Raw genomic sequence first — 24,037 nt, 5'->3', positions numbered from 1 at the left:
GTAAATCTGACACTGCAAAAAAAAAAGATAGATAGATAGATACGTTTTTTCATACACTCACTGTAAATATGTCATAATTCCTAACCAGAAGCTCATTCGTCTAGAAAAGTACTTAAAGCACCACCACCACAAATCAATTCTATGAATTATTCATGCAAGTTCTACAATAACGAGCTGCACATTTCTTCACAGTTACTTCCTTACAAGTGTGATGCTGTAAGTGCCATTTTTGCTTCAAACAAAACAAATTACAATTCAAGTTAAAATAACCAGGTACAAGTTTTTGCCCCTGAAAGAAATTGATATTTTTAATCAGCAAGGATGCATTCAATTGGTCAAAGGTGACAGTACATAAATTTATAATGTTACAAAAGATTTCTATTTTAAATAAATGCTGTTCTTTCATTAAAAAAGAAAAAAGTTTCCAAAGATATTAAGCAGCACAAAAGTTATTAACCCTGATAATCAGAAATGTTTCTCAAGCAGCAAATTGGCATATTAGGATTATTTCTGAAGGATCATGTGACATTGAAAACTGGAGTAATGATGCTGAAAATTCAGCTTTGATCACAGGAATAAAATACATTTTAAAATTAAATAGTTATTTCAAATTGTAATAATATTTCTGATTTTTTACTGTAGTTTTGATCAAATAAATTCAGCCTTGGTGAACATAAAGGACTTTTGGAAAAGACTTTCGGAGATTCCGTGCTAATCAACATTATGCCCGTCGATACAGTTTAACTTGTATTGAACCCATTTTACCACTTTATACATGATTAGAGCATTTACGTTCTAGTCCTGCTCTTCATCAGCGTTCAGGCTGAATGTTACTTGTGCACAACAGAACAATACATTGAGACTCTTTGTTTTTTCTGCGCACTGTGGTGTATATTTTTGTCTATATGTTAGACTGAAGCAGTCTTCTCTATTTCTTCCTCTCAATAATTGTAACCTCAGCTGACAAATATGGAAATCGAAACATTCAACATTCAAACGATTATGGGTTTACACAAAATCAGCATTTACTGACATAATGTCACGTATTTGTGCTATCACAAGAAGACGTTCAGGTTTACATCAAGATTGCCTCCAGAAAGCTGCATTTTTGTCTAGATAACAATATGCTGGAAAACAACAACTAACAACCTGTAATATTCTAACCAGATACTTCAAAGCAGGATCCCGGGTGAACAGTCACACCGGGCTTCTCTACAGGGAATATAAACAGTGCCTCAACACTGCTGACATTCAAAGTGGGGGCACTAGCTGCTGTCTTTACCAAAGTAAGCTCACCTCTGCTTCATAAGGTGGATGACATCAATCTACCACACACAAAACACAATTTTAAATGTTCCCAGAAAGCTTTCGAATGAGTTTCACAGGCAGGCCTGTGACAATCCCATGATGCATCGCAGCATGTTACATTTAAGTAGTTGTAGAGTGTTTCCTACACTTGCTATATTTCACCATCCCATTCTTGAGGGACACTTTAGGGTCTTTAAAATATTAATATAACTAGTAGTAACTTAGGAAAAAGTATTTATATGACTATTCTAATACTATAAAGAAAAACAATGCAATGCAAGGCAGTTTCACAATATACATAACTATTTAAGGTGCATTACCTCGCCCTACAGGAGAGGAAACCTCACAAGCATGGTTCATATAAACCCTTTGCGATTTGAATGTTTCTGATCTAGCACATGCGATAGTTATAGAAGCGAATAGCACCTTAAATATAGAATGGCTTATTATAAGGAAATACGGTAGTTTTATAGAACCAGATTGACTGAAAAAAGGTATTTTAAATCACCCTATGGAGAGTAAAACGCAATGTGCTATGCATTTTCCGCCAGTTTTAAACTAATTAATATCAGAGAATGTTTTCTGCTTTAATAAATCAGATTAAGAGCTGACCTGCATGTGCAAGGCTGTTGTAGCTGGCAGCAAGGGAATGTTGTTTTCATTTAGAAACCCATACAACTGAGCTTTGAATGTAGATCTAGAACAATACAGATTGAGTTCCCTCCATTAGAAAATACACGATGGACTGTTAATCTTTCAGTGGGACGAGTGAAGATTTTTCAGCATCTTACTAAGCATTTGTAATAGCACTCAGGAACATTTGCTGACTCTTGTCATTAACATAAAGATGAAGTGTGATGAGGTTTTATCCTAAAGAGTAAAGTGTTGCAAGAAATTTAAAGGTAATTTGGAAATGGATGATTTTAAGGATGGATCAGTTTCTACCAACCATCCAATAATAGACAATAATTGTTTGATTGGTGTACATTTCACAGACAATTGCATCAGCCTGTTATCATATAATACATGTGAAAATGTTCTACTTTTGTTGAGTTTTTAGTTACCATTTAGAGTTATGTAACACTAGTTTATAAAGCAAAATAGGAGTGATGATATGAATGTATTGAAATATGACAGGTATCATGTGCTACAGTTTGATTTATTACTCAGTTGTTGCTCTTTCAGAGTTCAGATTTAAAGAAATGTCGTTGCACCTACTGTAAGTATCAACTTTGTCTCAGACGTTTCTCCTACCATTCCTTAGGAGACATTAAAATGGATACAAATAAGACAATTGTTAACGTGCTAAAAAATATGTGCTAAAATTTGCTGAAAATTGACTCTCTGTCAAGCCATCCAAGATTTAGATGAGTTTGTTTCTTCATCAGTACAGATCTGGCGAAATGTACAATTACATCATTTGCTCACCAATGGATGCTCTGCAGTGAATGGGTGCCGTCAGAATGAGAGTCCAAACAGCTGATAAAAACATCACAATAATCCACAAGTAGTTCACACAACTCCAGTCCATCAATTAACATCTTGAGAGGTGAAAAGCTGCATGTTTTCAAGAAACACATCCATCATTAAGGCATTTTAACTTTAAACCATTGTTTCTGGCTAAAATGCGAGTCGTCCATAATAATGTTTCATCCAGTGAAAAAGTTCACCGCCTGTTATCCTCTCATATCAGAATCCACCCACATGTTCCTTTTGGCTTCCAAACAGTGCTTGATCTGTGCATATTTCAGACTACTTTTTCACAGGAGAAATTAATATTATGGATAGATCACTCATATTTTAGCTGGAAACTATGGTTTAAACTTGAAACATCTTGATGATGGATTTGTTTCTTACAAACATGCAGTTTTTTCCTTCATAAGATGTAAACTGATGGAGAGGGGTGGTGTGGATTACTTGTTGATTACTGTTATGTTTTTATCAGCTGTTTGGACGCTCATTCTGACGGCACCCATTCACTGCAGAGTATGCATTGGTGAGCAGGGGATGGAATGCTACATTTTTCCAAATCTGATGAAGAAACAAAGTAATAAGTAAATGTTCAGCAAATGTTTATTTTTGGGTGAACTACTCATTTGAGCAAAAGTCTGCATTCAATCTCATTACTGTCTTGGAGAAACAAATGAATTATTAAAGAGATCGTATTTGTGATTTTTCTTTCTTATGAGTTTTTAATAAGCCAAGATTAACCTAATACAGATTGTAGAAACTCTGTGAGCAAAATAAATCAAACTAATCCTGTGGTTGTACATCAGATAGAAGCGAGTTACTCAGAACATTGTGTTCCCAATCTGTTGCTGCAGAGAAGATACCCCATGCCTTAATGTAAAGTACACAAGCAGAAACATTGCTGGTATTAACTGTTTGTATTTGAAATGTAATGAATCCTTTATGTGTTTTATGTGTTATACAACAAATATTGTGTAAAATCTGTGTCATATTGTTTGTTTGATGGTTATTTATCTACTCTAGCCCATTGTAACCATGTGATTTTCAAAGTATTATCTATGTGTTATGTGAACGTGTTATCATACATTGCTTTTCATTGCTAAGATGATATAGATTGCTGAATCCAGTCTCCTTGATTAAGTGTAGTAATCTGTAAGACTATGATACAGATGGACAATATGGAAGTATGAAAAAAAAAACATGTACTGAAGAGAAAAATGATCAGTTAGGCTTTTTAAATCTTGACTACCTTGACATGATGTGTGCAAATAGGCTAAGGTTTTAGTCTGCTATATAAATAGAAAAAAAATGCTGTTCACTGTGCTGCACAATATACTGCATACAGTTCCCTCCAAAGACTTCCAAGCAGTTTTAGCCACTGAAGCATGTCTACTATTTTATTTCACTCTCAGATAAGATACTTAATCAGGGGTAAAAGCAGAAGAATATACAATGTGTAAGTAATGAATATTTGCTTTTAAATCCTATAGGAGCACATTTTAATGAGCTCTAGGTCCTAGTGCCACCACTGCAAAGAAGCACAAACCAAACAGAGTGTCAGCAGCACCATGAGATGTTGTTTTTACTGCACAATTATAGTAATGTAGGGCCAGTGCAGCAAAGAAGCCATGAAAGCCTTGAAATCAAATGACTGAAAGCAAAACTTGAATGTTCTCTCAGTATCTAGCCTGATGTTGACCATTTGTATGGGAAGGCATCATTTCCATGAGCTGGTATTGGGGAGAGGGAGTTTGTATTTACAGGAAACCTGCAGCATGTGCCCTTGAAATGTGTAAATAGTGTTTAATAAACACAAACTAGCAGTTTGCATTTTGTATTTGTGTTTCATTCTCAGCCCCCCCCCCCCCCCCCCCCCCCTCCCAAAAAAACCCCCCACACTAACAATAAAAAAAACTTGATTGACGCATCTATAGACCACTAAGGTGTCTGTCAATATCACTTTACACCAATAGCAGTGAAGAGGGGCGGGTTCTAATGTGTTTCTCGATTTAAATTTGTAACGTAATATTATTAGCTAACTATTTTAGTCGACAGCTAAATGCTGTTTGAAGGTATAGCTCAACGTCAGCTACTAAAATCAAGGATTTGTCAAGAATTTCAGGTACAGTAGCCTAAATGATATAGAAATGATGAACGTTATCAAAGACTTAGTGGGTTGTCAACAAACAAACAAACAGACTATGATATACACAGGCTACATTTATCCAAATATAATGCCTTAAAATTGCACTTAAACTATGTTTTACATACGCATAATGTGACAAAGAGTAAAAATAGTTATTTACTCTCACCCACATTTCTCTGTCTCAGGTGAAGGCTCGTTGGAGATGCATTTATTTTACACGTGGTTTGTTTTGTGCGTCCTCTCTGCATGTCACATGACCACATCCACCTGTGATGAGCTCCTGTCTTCAGAAGATACTGAGTTCTGCAAGTAAGACTTCATCATGTTATCATTCTATCCTGTGAGAATTTTAGTATGACCAATGTCCTACTTCATTATTCAAATCTGTGGTATAGTATGATTTAAATAATTACAGGCCTATTTCTAATCTACCTTTTATTTCAAAAATACTTGAAAGAACAGTAGCAGCTCAACTTGAATCACATCTGCAAAGTAATGATATTTATGAGCATTTCCGGACAGGTTTTCGACCCAAACATAGTACAGAAACATGATCTTCTCCTAGCTGCTGATTCTGGTTTTCTGTCTATTCTTATTCTTTTAGATATTAGTGCTGCCTTTGATACTATTAGTCATTCAGTTAGTCGGCTGGTTTGCATAGGAATAGCTGATAATGCGCTTCTCTGGTTCTCATCATATTTAAGTGACAGAAAACAGTTTGTGCAGATTAAGAATATACAATCAGATTCTGTTTCAGTTAATCATGGCGTTCCACAGGGGTCGGTCTTGGGTCCGCTTTGATTTATCATTTATATTCTACCTTTTGGACATATTTTTCGCTCTTAATTTTAATTTTTACGCTGACGACACACAAGTGTATTTCTACAAGACCTAATGTTTCTCATCCTGACCTCACTAAATGTTTGAAGAATGTTAATATTTGGATGACCAATAATTTTATAAAGTTAAATACTAACAAAAGAGAAGCCCTTCTTGTGGGTTCTAGATCTTTTTTTATCTAAAACTCAATCCTTTACCTTATTTATTGATAATTGCCCAGTCAATTTTTCTACCCAGGTGAAAAGCCTTGGGGTTATATTCGATGGTTTGCTTTCGTTTGGCTCTCATATTAGTAATATTTGACTTTCTGCATTTTTTCATTTACGCAACTTTGCTAGACTTCGTTCTTCACTTTCTCAAGATAGTACTGAAGTGCTTATTCGTGCATTGGTTACATCTCGGATTGATTATTGCAATTCTCTTTTAGTTGGCATTCCTGAAAAGCAATTTCATCGATTACAGTTAATCCAGAATTCAGCAGCTAGGATAGTTACTAACTCACATACTTTTGACCATATATCTCCAATTATTTTTCAGCTGCATTGGCTTCCTGTTCGTTATCGGGTTCATTATAAAATTTGACTTCTTACATACAAAGCTCTTCATAATTTGGCACCTCATTATCTTTCAGATCTTCTTAATTTGTATACTCCTTTGCACTTTTTGAGATCATCTTCTGCAGACTTATTGTCTGTTCCAAAGTTCAAGATGAGTTCCTTTGGTTGTAGGGCTTTTAGTTTTGAAGCGCCGAAGTTATGGAACTCTTTACCTTTAAACATTCACCAGCTGGACTCAATTTCCCATTTTGAAGTTCAGATAAAAACGTATTTGTTTAGAATAGCTTTTAATGATTTGCTTGTTAAACAATTATAATGATTTGCGTGTTAAATGTTATAATGCTTGTGTTTTATGTTTTGTAATTTACTGTACGGTGTCCTTGAGTGTCTTGAAAGGCGCCTATAAATAAAAGGTATTATTATTATTATTATTATTACTTGTTACTAGACAGTACTGATAGATCAATATTTATCTGGGCCAGGTCAAAATGATTATTTGTTTAATTTAATGGTCTGCTTATCTACTTCTTTCCCTTAGACTTCCCTATTACTGTTTGTCAGTTCCAATACGTGCTGTATCAGCTTTTTTTCTCTGTACCATTTTTATTTTCAGTGAATATCCATAAGTTACATCCATACGTTATATCCATAATCTTACATTAACTTTACTTTGGAGCTGCATTTGTCTTTAGAAAAGAGATAAATCTGTCAAAACAATGCTCTCATCTAGTTCAGTAAATGCGTGGATGTATCTCTTTGCTTAAAGAGGGCTGTCACTATTTTAATTATACTGTAAATAGCTATGGATAAAGGCATCTGGGAAATGACAGCTGCTATTTACCGGCTATATATAATTCTAGGAATCAGCATTATACATTGTCTTTATGCATGTAATATAATTACATATAGATAACAGATGCAAAATGAAAAACATTATTTTTGCGCTGTAAAATGTACGCACTGTAAACTATGGGAATACATAATTATTTTTAATATAAAAGTAGCATACTGAATATAGTAAACAATTAGTTAATATGATCAAAAACACCCTGAATGTTTGCTTAAAATACTGTTAAAAAATTAATGAATAAAATCCAAGTAAATTCCTTCTAATGTCTTAAATAGGTTATTTTATCCTGCTGAGATCGGTTCATTAAAATTACAGTAGGAATCCGAAACAAATGTCGTTTGGCGTTCCTTTAGGAGTTTTGGACTAGGGTTAATTTCCAAACCATATTTCCTTAAATGAACTGATTTCAGAAGTCTGGCTTGTAGGCCGGTGTGGGATGTGTAGGACTCCCTCAGAGCACTGAGTCATGGATGCTTAAGCAGCCAGTCCCACTCAAAACCCACACAGCATGCCTTACAAATCTAACAACTTACTCACTAGTTCAACTTTCAGTGCAGACATGGGCTATTCACAGCTTATATTAGTTTTTCATGACCTGTCATAGGAAACCAAAACTGTTCATTGAATAATGATGGTGTACTAGGCAGGTTCACTTATTCGTACCTGCATTTTTGCTGTTTAGGGGAAAATTAAAGGGGGATTTACCCTGATCTGGTTGTTGACAAATGCATGATCGTCCCTCAGAGGATCAGAGAGAAGATCAGTAAGGAGTGGGGACCACCTCAAGTACAGCTGCCAAGTGCTGATGAGGTAAGCGAAATTCACTCCGTAACATCATGCTGACCTCTCACTCACGCTATCAACTAGTGCTCAGTGGTTTAGCCTTTAACCTGTGATTAATAATGGTCCTCTGCCAGACTAGAATGTGTCATAACATATACTTAGTGGAGTGTGTGCTATTTTAAGATGTTATAATACGTCCTCCTACTACGGTTTAATATGCATACACAACTGTAAGGGAAGGCATGTTTAGGTTGATTTCCTGACAAGTGGCAAATTTAGCCACTGATCTGTGTGTTTGAGCCTCACACAGCAATACTGGCTCAATGACACACTTCAGCTGTAAAGTGTCTACACAGCTAAAGATGAAATGTATTATGTTTCAGTCAAAATAGAAAGGGCTCTAATGCTAATTAGATGGTTGTTTCCCACTTTATCTGTTATTTTAAGTACTTAGGATTTTATCTTTTACCTTCATTTGAAGTCATATTTTGAATTGTGTTATTCTGGTCTGTTGATGCTATATTATGTCTCCAGAAGATGGTGCAAGTGTTCCATAACTAAGGCAAATGTGTGCTGAAATGAATTCATGTTATAGACACCAAACTCTAATTGAGTATGACATAGAAATGTCATGGATACATTTACTGACCTTATGTGATGCGTTTTGATGCCTTAAAGTTTGTCTTCAGCTGTGTTCAGGGTATTGAAGGTGAATTAATTTAATTAATTAAAGTCTGTATGTCAGCGCTACAGTGTTTCCATTAAAAAAAAAAAATTATATATATATATTTACACACACACACACAATATGCATTAATAATAATCTGATGCAGTGCTTATTATTTATAATTATAAAGAATTTATATATAAGAATTATATATTTATAATTTATGTATTGATATAATTTTTATCATGTTAAGACAAAAAAAAAAAAAAAAAATATATATATATATATATATATATATATATATATATCAGCATAATTACAGTGGGTAGTAATATTTGCATTTGGAGCTTTTGGTTTGTCCCAATATCCTTCTCCACAACTTGAATCTGAAATCAATATATTGAAATCAATCATAATTAAACTAATGTAATAGTATTGAGAAGAATAAAATGAAGAATAATGATGATGATGTACGAAACTTTGAATAAAAATGTTTTCAAATTCCTCCAATTTAAACATACTCTGACTTTTCAAGGCAACCATTTCAGATAAAGTAAGAGACAAAGAGGCCATCAATATGACTGAAGAGCCACAGGACAGCTGCTATATCTGGCAAACTTTATCCGTCTCGCTAGATTGGTGTATTTGAGTTTAGAGCAGCGATGCTGTGCGAATCATTGTGGTAAATTTGAAATAGAATCAACTGTGGCGGAGAAAAGCAACAAAGTACCATGCCGTATCTGTAAATTGGAAAGCCACTTCAATTTTAGGAGCTAGTTTATAAATTCCATAGCTAAGCAGTCTGGCTGGAAGATGATCTATCGCCCTCACGTCTCCCAAACCCCAATTGATGTATGGTCGTATTATCTATTATGCTGTCCTACATGATTCTCTTTTATTGCTGGACTTGGTGTCAGACAGCAAAACGGATTACACATGAGATCAAATCAATACCAACTTTATTTACCGGCCTTTCAAACGTAATTCCCCCTTTTGTGGCTCTGACTCTGATAAAAACATATGGTAGCTGGAGGTCTGCGCTGCGAATATGAGCAGGCTTTTCGGAGAGCGTACGTGTCAGGGCTCGTTCTGCGGTCGGTCTCTCTCCCCCGCCCTCTTGACCCTGCCAGTCGACACTTCATCACCACGGAAATGAGAGGCCAAGTGGCGACGCAGCGGTCACTGGTTGTCGCTTTACCCCCGCGGTGACACCCATCTCATTACCCTGCTGAAGGCATGCTGGGTAATTGAAACAGAGTGAAATGGGCAGCGGTCCAGCACGTCCGCCTCTCGATGGGCTTTCATTACCCAAAACAAAAGCAAAGGGTCACACTAAACAACAGATTTCCCTCCGTCAGCCCTCAAAGTAATGACTCAACCCTCAGCTTGACTTGAACTTGATTTTCACTCGAACAACCATAATGCTTTAGTGCTACTGCCGCCCAAAATGTCTCCCAAAGTCATAACGCTTTCATCAAAGTAATGTGTTTGAGTGAATGTTTTATCATTTGCATACGGTAGGGATAACGGCCTTTGAAATCTCATGTTTTGTTGTGGCGTTGAGGGTGCAAATGCGCTATGCGCTGATGTTTACTTCTTGACTCCGCCATTGCACATTAAGAAATTTTGCTCTGTCGTTATCAAATTGACAGTCATTTGAGCACTCGTAATTCAAATGATTTTAATCTCAGGCCATTATGGAGATAATTGTATCTTTGTCTGGCACTTTTGGATGCCGTGTCAAAAATAGTTTGTTTACAGTAATGGTTGATGAACTTGGACAGTTTTAGCACATCTTGTTTTTCTTAAAATTGGCAACATGTTTTATAATGATCTAGCATACCTGTTTTTTTGTCATATTAAAACCACTGTCATAAATCAGGTAGTAAAATATCATTAGATGCTGGCTTTGAAAATTCTGTCATCATTTACTCGATCTCATGTCACTTTTTTCAGTCTTTAGACACACATGAAGATATTTTTAATAAGACCTGAGCGATTTTTGTCCCTCCATTGAATGTTCATAACATGATGCTTTATTGTAAAAATCGATCATAGCTCTTCGGTAGAGTTGGATTAAACCGTGCATTTCATGTGGATTACAGTATGAACTTTTTGAAGCTTGAAGTTTTGGTGGATTGGACTGTCAATGGAGGGACAGAAATCTCTGAAGTTTCATTAAACCTTTATTTGTGTTTCAAATATGATCAAGAGGAGGGTGATTAATGATGACAGAATATTGCATTTTTAGGTGAACTATATATCCTTGTAAAATTAACCTTATTAGGGCTAGTTTAACAGGCATTAATAGTACAGAAATGTCTAGATGAAAGAACTTTAATACCAGGGTGGTTTTTAAATATATTTACATATATTTACTCTCACACATACAAAAAAGAAAGTTCAATTGGATTTCATAAATGGTCTTTTATAAATGGGATTTATTATGTATGGAATATTCTTTGGTTTCTCTTGTAATGATACCACATGTTCTCAGTTTGGAGAACAGACTATTGGCAGCATTCTGTGTACCAACACTTGTGTTGTAATGCTTGTGCCATTTTCCAGACCCACAAATATCCTCGATTCATGTACATGATCGAAATCATGTCTTATCTATGAAAACAAGGCTGTGAGGGATACAAGTACAGTGTGTTCAGTGGATTGTATTGTTGTTTAACAACACACTAAATGTTCAGATGGCGAGACGTCTTTCTAAAAAAAAAAACTTTCAGTAGAAACTGCATAAAAACAGTTTTGAATCATCTGAGTTGATAAAAATGATGTGATGTTCAGTAGGACATTTATATGGTGCTTTCCGTTGTAAAGACTGATTAAAGTCTATATACAATATGATTTGAGGTTTTGGTACTTTTGACGATCCATATCAACATATATAAAAAATTGCTATATTGATAGTCAATAATTGTTTTTAGGCTTTGATTGATAACCAGTGTGATGGCCAATATTATATATTTATACAGTTTTGTCCAAAATTAATGTTCACACTAAAGCCCCCCAATATAGACAATTTATCCCTTTTCACTGAGCAAGTAATACCTGTGCACCTTGATAAAATCACAGCCAGTCCAAACAAATGTGATAAAAATCTCCTGTTGCTTGTCGCTGCAACTTCTTCAAGAGTTCATACTCTCTTAAAAATTTCAAATTGTTTCCAAATTCGAAAAATTCCAAAAGCAAGGTTTTGAAGCAATTCTGTTTAGAAGAACCATACTGGGTTTCCAAAAGAACCTTTCAGTGAACAATCTTTGAAGAATATATATTTGTTTTATTTCCACTATATAAAGAACTTTTTGTGCAGTGGAAAGTTTCCATGACTGTTGAAGATTCTTCATGGAACCATTAATGCCACTATAGAGTCTTTACTTTTTAAGAATGCATGTTACCTGATGTATGTATTCGAATTGTAAATAATCCCCAATGCTATTCCAGTATCGACTAATATTACTTATAAGGTCATTGATTTATCACGCATTCTTACTTTAAAAGCATCTGTGAGGCTGCGTTTGGCATAGAGCAGCCTGTGATCTCCAACGTGCTGCATGTTCATACAGATATCTGAAGTGTAGATGCTTATTTAAACGTCTGCTTAATCTTGTATTCTGGATGAAGGTGCGATCTGGCACGCGTTATTTGCTGATCGAGAAGTATTTTGCGTAATTTTCAGAACTTCTCAACTCTATCCTATTTCCCCGAGCTCTTATCGGGTGGTATTCTTGGACGTGACTTATTCCTCAAAAATCACGTTAACTTTTTAGGCTGTCGCCCCCTGCAGATGTCGAAAGTCTCTTTGGCATAGGAAAGCAGCGCCTGTGGTTCATATGGGACTTCTACTGTTTTATTCGGTGCTTAAGAGAGATGAGCATGAGGTTTCTAAACCATTACAGTGATTAGAAAGCGCCTGGATGTGATCTCCTGAGCTAGCTTACTGCGCCGCTAATATCTCTTTTTCTCCTGCTCTCTCTGTGAGAGTGATTTTGTACGCTGTGCTTAAAACCGTGCGTGGGGGCGTCGAGAGAGGATTTCAATGTGAACCATCCCTCCCTACTTCCTGCTTTTTTTGGCTTATTTCGGCGAAACTCTCTGTTCTTTTCTGTTAGCTGCCTGTAATGACGACAGGGGCGGCATCTTCATCACTAAGCCTGGCAGTGCCCACGGCTGCTAGTCGTCTCAGTGCAGCGCTGCCCACTCACCCACGCTAGCCTTGGCACCAGCGCGCCGTAGCAGCGTGCTATCCGACATCCGAAGGTGGGGTTCCTTTCCGGAAGACCCTGAGTGTCTTTCCCAGGGAAAACCCACTCGTCCACCCATGCAGGATTCCTGAAAGGTCTTTTGCTGTTGGGCCTCTTGAAAGATGGAGGAAGAGAGGGGGTTTGGAGTTTGCTTTTTATACTCGCAGTGGGCGAACCGCTTTAATTCGTCTGTCTTTAAGAGGAAGGGCTGGAGATAATTCATAGAAATTCATAACGGCTGTAAGTGTAGTCTCTAGTAATACATTGCATTTTCAGTATGAATCACATTTAAACAGGTTGTCACCAGAGCTGTTAGCTGAATGCAACAAAAAATGTAGCCTAATGCACATTTAAAAATAAATGCAATATTTTGAACATATTTAAATACATTAGCTGTGAAAAGCACTCAAATATAATTAAATTTTTTGTTCACAGGCTTTATACATCTGTACTGTGTGTGTGTGTGTGTGTGTGTTATAATATTATATTATTATATGCTTTTATTGTATTATTAAAAAAAAAAATATATTAATTTGTTTTTAGTGAACTAAGCAAAAATTGTGCTTTTATTAAAAATATGTACTTTAAATAATAATGATAATAATAATAATAATTATTATTATTATACATTTAAAATATAAATTTAGAAGGTTAGTAAAAATATTAATTTAAGTAAAATTGCTAATAAATTTGACAGCCAGTGATCAACAATTTCACTACATGGAGAAGAGCAGCTTTTACATTTTTGGTAACTTAATGTTCTACAATCATCATGTGATTTAGGTGCAACAGGGTGGATAATAGTTTAAAACAAATGATCTGCAGAAGGTGTGACTGAGTTGGACAAATACATTTTAGCCCTTTGAATGTGTGATTTCTGCCTCAGATTTATTTTTTATTTTAAAAAATCTTGCATTTCTTAGTGTGGCCAATTCTGTGAAACTGAATTGCCATGCACTGGAATGGAGCCATTTCTCAAATTCCCAATTTTGCCGAACCCTGCCACTGGATGAGATCCACTCCATGAATGAAAGAAGGTCACCGTAGTCTGTTTAATAGTAAATCTGCCATAACCAGGTGGACGTCTCGGCCGTGTAGGATTACAGGCTCTCATTCAGGATAGACTCCAGGTTTCTCTCTTTCTCCCCAGTGGATCTGTTTGTCATAATAACAAGCATATTGCTTTGACACTGGACCTCATTTATACAGTCATCATCAGGCACTCTTGCACAATGCCTATGAATCACACCGGGGATCTGACACTGCCAACATCTGCTGCTACTCTTTACTAGAGGCGAAGGATTGATATGAATATTCAGTTGAACGCTGAGAGAGGCAATAAGCCACATAATCCTCATTTCCACACACTCAGATGATTTACATGTTGTATAAGTGCTCTGCATGGCTCTCGGACTGATACGTCATGAACATACAGATTTCATAGTGAGCTTCAGGAAGCAGATCCTGCTGAAGGGTCAGTGCTGAGATGTAAACTCCTTTGAGGCTCAAGGAGCTTCTGGACTTTGACCTCATAGACGTTATACATCTCCATCTTCTTGTCTTGGGCCTTCTCTATGTACTTGAATTCTGTTGCATTATGTTTCTGTCTTGCTTTACCTTGCTTCATTTTTCTAGACATCTTTAAAATCTGTAAACATTGAAAACCTGTACTTGTAGGATTATGATAAATTAAAGAAAAGGGTATAATGTAAATCAATTTTAGGTTCTGCACTAATATATAGATTACTAATCACATGTTGTGTTGTTGATTATGTGACTTGGTCAGATGTTCTCGTTTCCATTGAAGCATAAGATGCTCTTTGGAGAACATGAACATTGCATAACATAATTGATGTAAAAAAAAAACTAATTAGATCACATCAAAATAGAAGCTTTTTATGAGTAGTCTCAAATATAAACATGCTAAACACATGATCAATATTTTTCACAGATTTTTTTTTTACTTATTTGGTTATCGAATTTACTCTTAAGGTTATGTTGCTTGCATTACTAATAGGATTTTTTTTTTATTATTCTTCAGTGTAATATTAGCATCTTACAGTAGGCTGTTTACTTGTTATTCAATGTTGTTTGATAAATAAAAAAACATAATAATAATAATAAGTTTCCTGATGACCAAATCATCATATTAGAATGACACTAAAGACTGGAGTAATTATGCTGAAAATTCACATTGACACAGGAATAAGTTAAATAAAATATATATATATTACAGTAGAAAACATTTTAAATTATAATAATATTTCACAATATTACTGTTTCTTTATGTTTGATCAAATAAATGCAGCCTTCATGAACATAAAATACTTATTTCAAAAACATTAAAATATGTAATTTTTACAACCTGACAGGTAGTGCATAATTTTTGACTTGGTATATAACTATATTAAGTCACACCTCCAGCTGTATTTTTATTTTACTGTACTTATTAGCTCACTGATTGTTCTAATTATTTATATTTCTGTTTTTCCGTCAGCTTTGAAATGACTGGTGCACTCTTCTCATTTAAACAATGCATCTTTATTAAGATCCTTCATAATGGCATGCCGCTTCACCTTCATTTAAAAATCCGCTTTACATCAAACCTAGACCTCAGCAGAGAGAAAAGACAAACAGAGAGAAGGTATGGGAGACGCATTCGGAAAGATGGAATTACATCGACTTAATCGACGCCATTAATCTCTCGTTTGTCACTTACAAATCTCATTAAAGTCAAGATTCTACTTTGTGCCTTTTCCCTACATTGACAGATATTTTAAAGTTCAAAGATGCAATAATCCATCAGGCTCGGGAATATGCCTTTGCCGCAGAGGATGCCAGGATAAACATACAGAAATTAAATTTCTATTTATACGAAGCCTGGAAACCGCAGAGCGTTTGCCGGAGAATTGATGCTGCATGGAGCATTGGAGGCCAGGCTCAAGCAGCTAAAGCAATTAGCCTAACACTTGCGTTAACTAGATGGTGGATCATATCTGGCAGAACCGTTGCTGAAATGGGGACAAAATGTCACTCGGCTGCAAGCTGTTTAGAGGGATCTGCCCAATCCCATTTGAGGAGTTCTGCGTGTAAAGGCAAGCCTGTCACAAATATGTAATGCCATCTCTAATGTGAATTGTGAGCTGATATTGTTGCAGGCTGATGTTGCCGGGTGTCTGTTTGAGTGGGTGTCTCGTTCGCTTGGGTGCAAAGACTGTGACATGCCGTTACAGTGCATTTGATGCCCTGCGTGCTGTGCCGTTACAAAAGGTTGAAGTCATGTTGCCTTTTCGGATTCGGGGCCTTCTTGTCACTTTCGCTTAGAGAGGACAGGAAATGGTGCGGATCGGGAAATGGCGTGAGCCGAATTGGCACCCGCATTAGCGTGCCGGACGACGCGTGCTATCCGCTGGGCCACGGCTTCGACACGTTACCTTGTTTAATGATCATCGGTGAGCGAGTTTAGAACTTCGGAGCTCTTCATAAACTTATTTTCCCTCCGAATTACTGTAAGAGTTTTACAAAGTTTAGGATTTGCATTCATTTTACAGGAATTAAATGTATGTGTTTCAGAAGATTTGCCGTAATTCTTCCCTGCCACCCCCTCCATGTGTGTCTGTCCCGGCCCACTGATTAACCTGGTCCTAAAAGAGCCCCGGGGCCTTTTACAAACTTTCCCTGTCTCCCTGTCTTCCCGCCATCCCTCTTTTCTCTTGGCAAAGATATTGTTTCCACAGATAAACACGAGAGAACAAGAGAGGCTTGGCAGATCCGTGGTTCTGTGGGAACTGTGAGAAAGAAGGGACAGTATGTATTTAATGAGCCTTGTGTAATCTTCTTTTCTGTGAGACTGCATTCATATCAAAGTCGTTTGCAACTTTCTATCGAACTTTTGTAACTTCTGAAACTTGATTTAACAAACATTTGTGTTGTATGTCCATTTTACTCAATGAACATAGAATGGAGAGAAGTGGAGAAATGAGGCATGATGCAGACTAAACTCGTGCACTGCACAACTGTTAAGCTTTTTTTTGGAATCAGTGATTATCATCAGTAATAAGATCAGAGTGTGGATCTTTTTTCAAAGTGTTAGGAAATGTTTACTTTAAAATTAATTAAAAAATTAATTAAATCTAAAGTGCAGAAGATACAATATTACAATTATTATTATTATTATTTATTATTATTTTTTTTTTTGTAGATGTAGCTTTATATAACATATCTGAAAAATTTCCTTCCTTCCTTCCTTTCTTCCTTCTCAAGATTTCCATTCCACTTCCTTCATTCCTTCTGTTCCTATTTCTTTCAACTGCATTCCTTCCAACTTCAATTTCTTCCGTACTTCCATTTCATTTTCTTTTTGTCTTGTTTTACCCGTTCTTTCCTACTTCCATTCTACAGGTGCATCTAAAAAAATTAGAATATTGTGAAAAAGTATTTTTTTATTTTTTTATTATAACTTATTTCAAAAAGTTAAACTTTCATATTTTCTAGATTCATTACATGTAAAGTAAAACATTTCAAAAGTTTTTTTTATTTTTTTATTTTGATGATTAGAGCTTACAGCTCAAGAAAGTCAAAAGTATCTAAAAATATTAGAATATTTACATTTGAGTTTCATTAAATGACCATCCCTACAGTATACATTCCTGGTATCTCTTGTTCTTTGAAACCACAATAATGAGGAACACTGCTGACTTGGCAATGATCCAGAAAATAAACATTGACACCCTCCACAAAGAGGGTAAGTCACAGAAAGTCATTACTGAAAGGGGTGGCTATTCACAGAGTGTTGTATCAAAGCATATTAAATACAAAGTTGAATGAAGAATTTGGATCGGGAAAAGGTCCGCAAGCAACAGGGATGACCGCAAGCTTGAGAATACTGTCAAGCAAAGCTGATTCAAACACTTGGGAGAGCTTCACAAGGAGTGGATTGAAGCTGGAGTCAGTGCATCAAGAGTCTCCACGCTCAGACGTCTTCAGGAAAAGGGCTACCAAGCCACTTCTGAACCAGAGACAACGTCAGAAGCGTCTTACCTGGGCTGTGGAGAAAAAGAACTGGACTGTTGCTCAGTGGTCCAAAGTCCTCTTTTCAGATGAAAGTACAATTTGCATTTCATTTGGAAATCAAGGCCCCAGAGTCTGGAGGAAGAGTGGAGAGGCACAGAATCCAAGCTGCTTGAAGTCCAGTGTGAAGTTTCCACAGTCAGTGATGATTTGGGGTGCCGTGACGTCTGCTGGTGTTGGTCCATTGTGTTTTATCAAGTCCAAAGTCAATGCAGCCGTCTACCAGGAGATTTTAGAGCACTTTATGCTTCCATCTGCTGACAAGCTTTATGGAGATGCTGATTTCCTTCTCCAGCAGGACTTTAGCACCTGCACTGTAAAAATATTTTTTTTCAAAAAGTTGTTTCAACTTAAAATAATTTGTTACCCCCGCTGACTTAAAATGTTTAGTTTAGTCAACTTGAAATTTTAAGTTACTCAATGTTAATTTAAGGGACAACTGGAATATTTTAGCTGCCTAAACTAAAGATTTTAAGTCAGCAGAGTAATTTATAAATTATCTTGTTGAAACAACCATTTTTTTTACAGTGATTACAGCAGTTAGCTACAGCCCCCAAATTCGGCATTCAAGGAGTGCAGATATTTGCCACAAACACAATGAGTGTTGCATAAATAGGCTTCTTCACTGTAAAAAGTGGTAAGTTGACTTAACTTAAAAAAATGAGGAAACCCGTTGCCTTAAAATTATTAAGTAATTAATAATAAAAAAAAGCATAAGTTAAGTGAATTGTCAAGTTCACTTAACTTTTTTTTTTTTAGTTAACAACTGTTTATTGAATTTTATTCTGTGGAACAGTAGTACAAAACAAAAAGCAGCTGTAAAAATTTAGAACCCACCCCACCCCCGGGTAGACTTAAAAAAAATTCAATAATATTAATACAAATATATTAATATTAATAGATAAACAAATAACAATAACGGGTTTCCTAATTTTTTTTTAAGTTAAGTCAACATTAACTTTTTAAGTTAACCCACAGTGCCAAAATCACTTCCAAGTGCTTTGCTGACCATGATATTACTGTGCTTGATTGCCTGACCTGAAGCCCATATGGAATCTATGGGATATTTTCAAGAGAAAGATGAGAAACAGTCGATCCAACAATACAGACGAGCTGAAGTCTCAATAGTACCTCAGCAGAGCCACAGGCTGATCGCTTCCATGCCACACATCACTGATGCTGGAGTTTGTGCTAAAGGAGCCCCGACCAAGTATTGAGTGCAGAAATAAACACACTTTAAAGAACTTTAACTTTTCTGTTTTGCAAATACTTTTTTTGATTGATCTTAGGAAATATTCTAATATTTTGAGATTTTTGACTTTCATGAGCTGTAAGCTCTAATCATCAAAATTAAAGCAAAAAACTTTTGAAATGTTTTACTTTACATGTAATGAATCTAAAATATAAGAAAGCTTCACTTTTTGAAATAAGTTACTATAAAAAAATGAACTCATTCACGATATTCTAATTTTTTGAGATGCACCTGTACTTCCTTCCTTCCTTTTCCTACTTCATTCCACTGTCTTCAGTCCGTCTTTTCCACTTCCTTTCCACTTCTCTCCTTCCTTTTTTCCTTCCTATCTTGTATTTCCTTTCCTACTTCTATTTCACTTTCTTCATTCCTTCTTTTACTCTTTCTTTCAATTTCCTTCTTTCCTACTTCAATTTAGTTTTTCTTTCCCTACTTCCATTTCACTTTCTTTCTATCTTGCTTTCCACTTCCTTTATTTCCACTTCTTTTCTTTCTTCCTTCCTTCCTTCCTTCCTTCCTTCCTTCCTTCCTTCCATTCCATTTTCTCCATTCCTTTCTTTCCCCTTCTTTTCCATTTTCCAATTTCTATCTTGCTTTCCACTTCCTTTCTTTCCTACTTCCATTCCAATTTCCTCCTTTCTTCTGTCCTTCCTTCAGGGTTGCCATTTTCTCTTTTCTTTTCCTTCATATTTTCTCTTGTTCTGCAGTTTCTTTAGTACCTACTGGGCATGTTGTTGTTGTTGATGTTGTTTTGTGGTCATTACGAGCTGAATCTGATTTTCATTGGCAGCAACCCAGCTGGTTAGATATTGCCTTTTTGATCAGAGCAAATAAGCATACTAGTAAGCGCATTGCACATATCACATTTGAATATAACCCACTTATGTTTCAGATTATCGTGATATCACCTCTTGTTCATTTTACCGGGTGGTTGGGAAAGCGATAATTCTCAGTATTATAAGAAAAGCGAAAGGAATGTGAATGAAATAAACATGTTCATATGCTTCAGATTTTGGATCCCAGAAGCAAGCTGAAGAGATTCTCTTGATGGTTATATCTTTAATTGTGAAATTAACTGTGATTGATCTTGACTAGCTTTGTGCCTTGAAGAGAATGTGGTTGACGATGAGACTCAGCAGTCATCACGTCCCTGTCATGTCTCTGATCCTGTGCTTTGGAAGTAACGGAAATGTTATGCAAATCATTTCTTAATCCTTTTATGTTATTTTGTTCCATTTCTCTCTTTCATTTTTCACACTCACATATTTTTGCTACGGCATCTGTACATTTTTAAGCAATGTTCTACCAAACTTTGGCCAGTTGCTGCAGTCGGTTGTCATTTCGTGTTCGGATTTCTTTCTCAAAAAATAAGTCGTGTTCATTGCATCACCAAGAAAGCTCACCTATAAAAAAAAGTTGGTTTGTTAACTATAACATCATGAGAAACACTAGTATAGTTAATGCTTTATTTGACATGCTGCATGTGTACTTACTTTCACAGGAAGACCGCAAAAGTAGTTCAGAGCTCACCATCTTTAAGACCACTTTGACAAAAGCTGAAGAAGACAACCAAACCTAATTCAGGAGAGAGCGTGGAGATAGCAGATTGTGACCTATGTCTGCCGGTAGCTTTTTGTTGTCCTAAGGGTTGGTGTTTAAAAATAAGAAGAAAGAAGTGGGACGGTCTTACATCCAAGAAGCTTAAAATGCAAAATCTCGAATAAGCCCAATTTTCTTCAGCCAATGGCGTCGCGTTTCGGAAGGGTTTTTGTGTTGATCATCCTGAACTGACTCACATATATCCAGCCCTCCCCTCGCAAAATAAAAACACTAGAGGTTTATGTGGCTTTTCAAAAAAATGTATCTAGACATTTATCCACTTTAATCTTCTTAACATATTAAAGTCATTTGCATTACCCTGAAGTGACTGAGGTTTTTCACCGCTTCTCTCCCCCACAATACACAAGGACTTGGAACAGCATGTGGACATTTTGTCTGTGAAAAGAACACAAGTGGGCATAAGTCAACTTACTTCCATGTGCATTTGCCTTATCCGGCTGGGTGATGTGATGTGTGTGTGTGATGTGTGTTGTTTTGTCTTCTAAAGCGAACAGTCCTCCAACTGTTGCTCCATTTTTTTTTCCTTTTGTTTACCATGCATGAGGAATAAATATATACATTGACACTGGATTTTAGCTGTGATTATATTAAAAATAGAGCACGGCTTCACTTCTATAAAATCCATACTTCATAATAAAAATGGTGTATTATGTCTTTGCACTTGGAATGCTGTATTGACCAATCACAAGTCAGGAATGGAATCGTTCATTTATATTAATTTTCCATTAAAATCCTTTTCAAGCATGTTCATATATTTAGACTCTGCTCGTATTTTGACAAACACATTTGTGGTTTAACTGCAGGTCATGGTTAAGCTGTTAGATCCAGTGTCATTGGTAGAGATGGTGTTAACCTTTTCTATTCATTGAGGGAATCTTTAGTGACAGTAATAATATGTTCATGAGGGCTCAGCCCTTTTGTGCTGACAGCTAAAAGGCCAGAGTCAATCTCAGTAAGCGTTCCAGTGTCTGCTTCGCTCAAACTGTTGCTTCAACTTAGCAACTGTCGCCTAACCGACTACTTTAATATGTTGTTGCACTTTAGCTGTGTGTGTGTGTGTGTGTGTCTGTGTGTGTTTGGAGGACTTGGCTTGGTTGCAGAATACCCATAATTCTCCATAGATTAGCATATTTAGAAAATACAGTACATGATGTTTGTGAATCACTGTTCAACTGTAATCTTAATGACTGCATCTTGGAGCTTAATAAAGGATTCCTGACACTCTCTCGCTCTCTCTGCAGTTACATGAATCAGTGAGTTAAATTAGATCAGCTTTCTTTAATGATCTGGTACATTGTGTTTTTGAAGGACAGCAGACATAGCCATGTCTGATGCTCAGCACTCGCTATTCTTGTTGTTTTTAAATAATAATGAAGAATGCAGTATAGTTTGCATCAGTTTCACTATTTTAGTTATTTATTTGTTAGTACATGATAATATTCTCAGTGTTCGATGTCTATAGGTTCCAGAGAACTTGAATTGTCTAATAGGTCATTTGTTCAGTCGCTGTGAAAAAAGTGTAATGCAATAATGGAAGATATAAAATGCCATTTTTAGTTATTCACTATATTTTGATGTCCCTGTCATATAATATTATTACCATACACTAGATAAATAAATAAAACTGTTAAAGTTTAAAATGACTTGATTATATTACTTGATTTCATTGTATTGCACACTGTCACCATTAATTAAATAAGGGGTACATTTTTTCAGTATTTTAGTTTTATTGGCTGTTGTCATTACTGTTGCGTCCCTGGGTTTTCTGCAAATTCTGAGTTGAGAAGCATTGTACCCCCCCCCCCCCCCTTTCTCCAATCTATTCTTTGCAATATTGCTTTAATTAATAATCAGTTTAGTGCTTTTTCCTCTATCGCTTTTGATCCTGTTAGGATTTTCTAGAACTAAAAAAGGCACTTCTGTAATGACATTTTCCAGGAAGTGACATTATTTTCAGGGTTGCCAATGAATTTTATGTAATTCTGTAAGATAATATCAACATTTCTAAAGATGAAAAGAAAAAAGTAACAAAACTGAACAACACGTTGACAGCTAACTCCATCCCTCATTCAGCAGTGCCTAACTTCAGCTCATCATTTCCATTCTTTTAATTTTCCTGCCATTGTATAAATAATCAAGTTTAATTAATGAAGCTGAAGTGGCTGAGCTTCTGGAAGTCTGCTGTATCCTTTTATAGAGATACTTCTTTATATTGCACAAGACTGTGTGTGTCTGTGTGTGTGACTATATATATATATATATATATACAGTTTAAAAGGTGCTGCATGAAAGGAATTGCCAATTTAATTTCAGTAATGTGACAGCTGAATTATTGTATGGCGTGGTGGATATGATTTTATTCTCAAGGATTTGATCGGGAGGTATTACGCTTTTTTAGGTTAGGATATTATTTGTTAATTTAATTATTCCTCACCTTTGTGGCCAAGGTATCTGTACTTTGTTTTTAAATGCTACTATTTGCGTGTTTTGGGTCAGTAAGATTTTTTTTTTTTTTTTCAAAGAATTGAATATCGATTGAATTGATCAAAAGTGACAGTAGACTTTCATAATGTTACAAAAGATTTCTATTTCAAATAAGTGTTGTTCTTTTGAACTGTTTATTCATCAAATAATACTTAAAACATGCATCACGGTTTCCTCAAAAATATTAGGCAGCATAACTTTTTTCAACTGTGATAATAAGAAATGTTACTTATTAGAATGATTGAAGCCTGGAGTAATGATGCTGGAATAAATTACATTTTAACATATATTCAAATAGAAAACAGTTATTCTAAACTGTAATAATATTTCAAAATATTTTACTGTATTTTTGATCAAATAAATACAGCCTTGGCTTCTTTCAAAAACATTTAAAAATCTTAATTTTTCTAAACTTTTGACCATAATGTAGGGTATATATTATAATTATTATCTTTTGAATTCACTGCAGAACAAGGCACAATAAGAACCATATACTTAAAAGAACAATTTATAAATATCAGAAATTTTGATTACTCGTGGTTATTTAAGTGCGCCTACATGACTTTTGGAAAGACTTTTTATGGAGTGACATACATACTGCCAAGTATGGTGACCCATACTCGGAATTCGTGCTCGGCATTTAACCCATCCAACGTGCACACACACACACACACACACACACACACCGTGAACACACACCGTGAACACACACCCGGAGCAGTGGTCAGTCATTTATG

The 24,037-nt window shown here is 35.8% G+C and overlaps 1 protein-coding gene across 1 annotated transcript in view; it reads left to right on the top strand.

The window, feature by feature from the left end:
- The window catches only part of LOC306849172 (uncharacterized protein), a 419,330-nt gene that overhangs the window by 40,564 nt on the left and 354,729 nt on the right, over positions 1 to 24,037 (top strand). The gene's annotated exons all lie outside the window — the stretch shown is intronic.

The sequence above is a fragment of the Barbus barbus genome, assembly GCF_936440315.1.
Source record: "Barbus barbus genome assembly, chromosome: 29".
Classification (NCBI taxonomy): domain Eukaryota; kingdom Metazoa; phylum Chordata; class Actinopteri; order Cypriniformes; family Cyprinidae; genus Barbus; species Barbus barbus.
The sequence above is the reverse complement of the archived record's forward strand: the minus strand, read 5'-3'. Positions and strand labels throughout refer to the sequence as shown.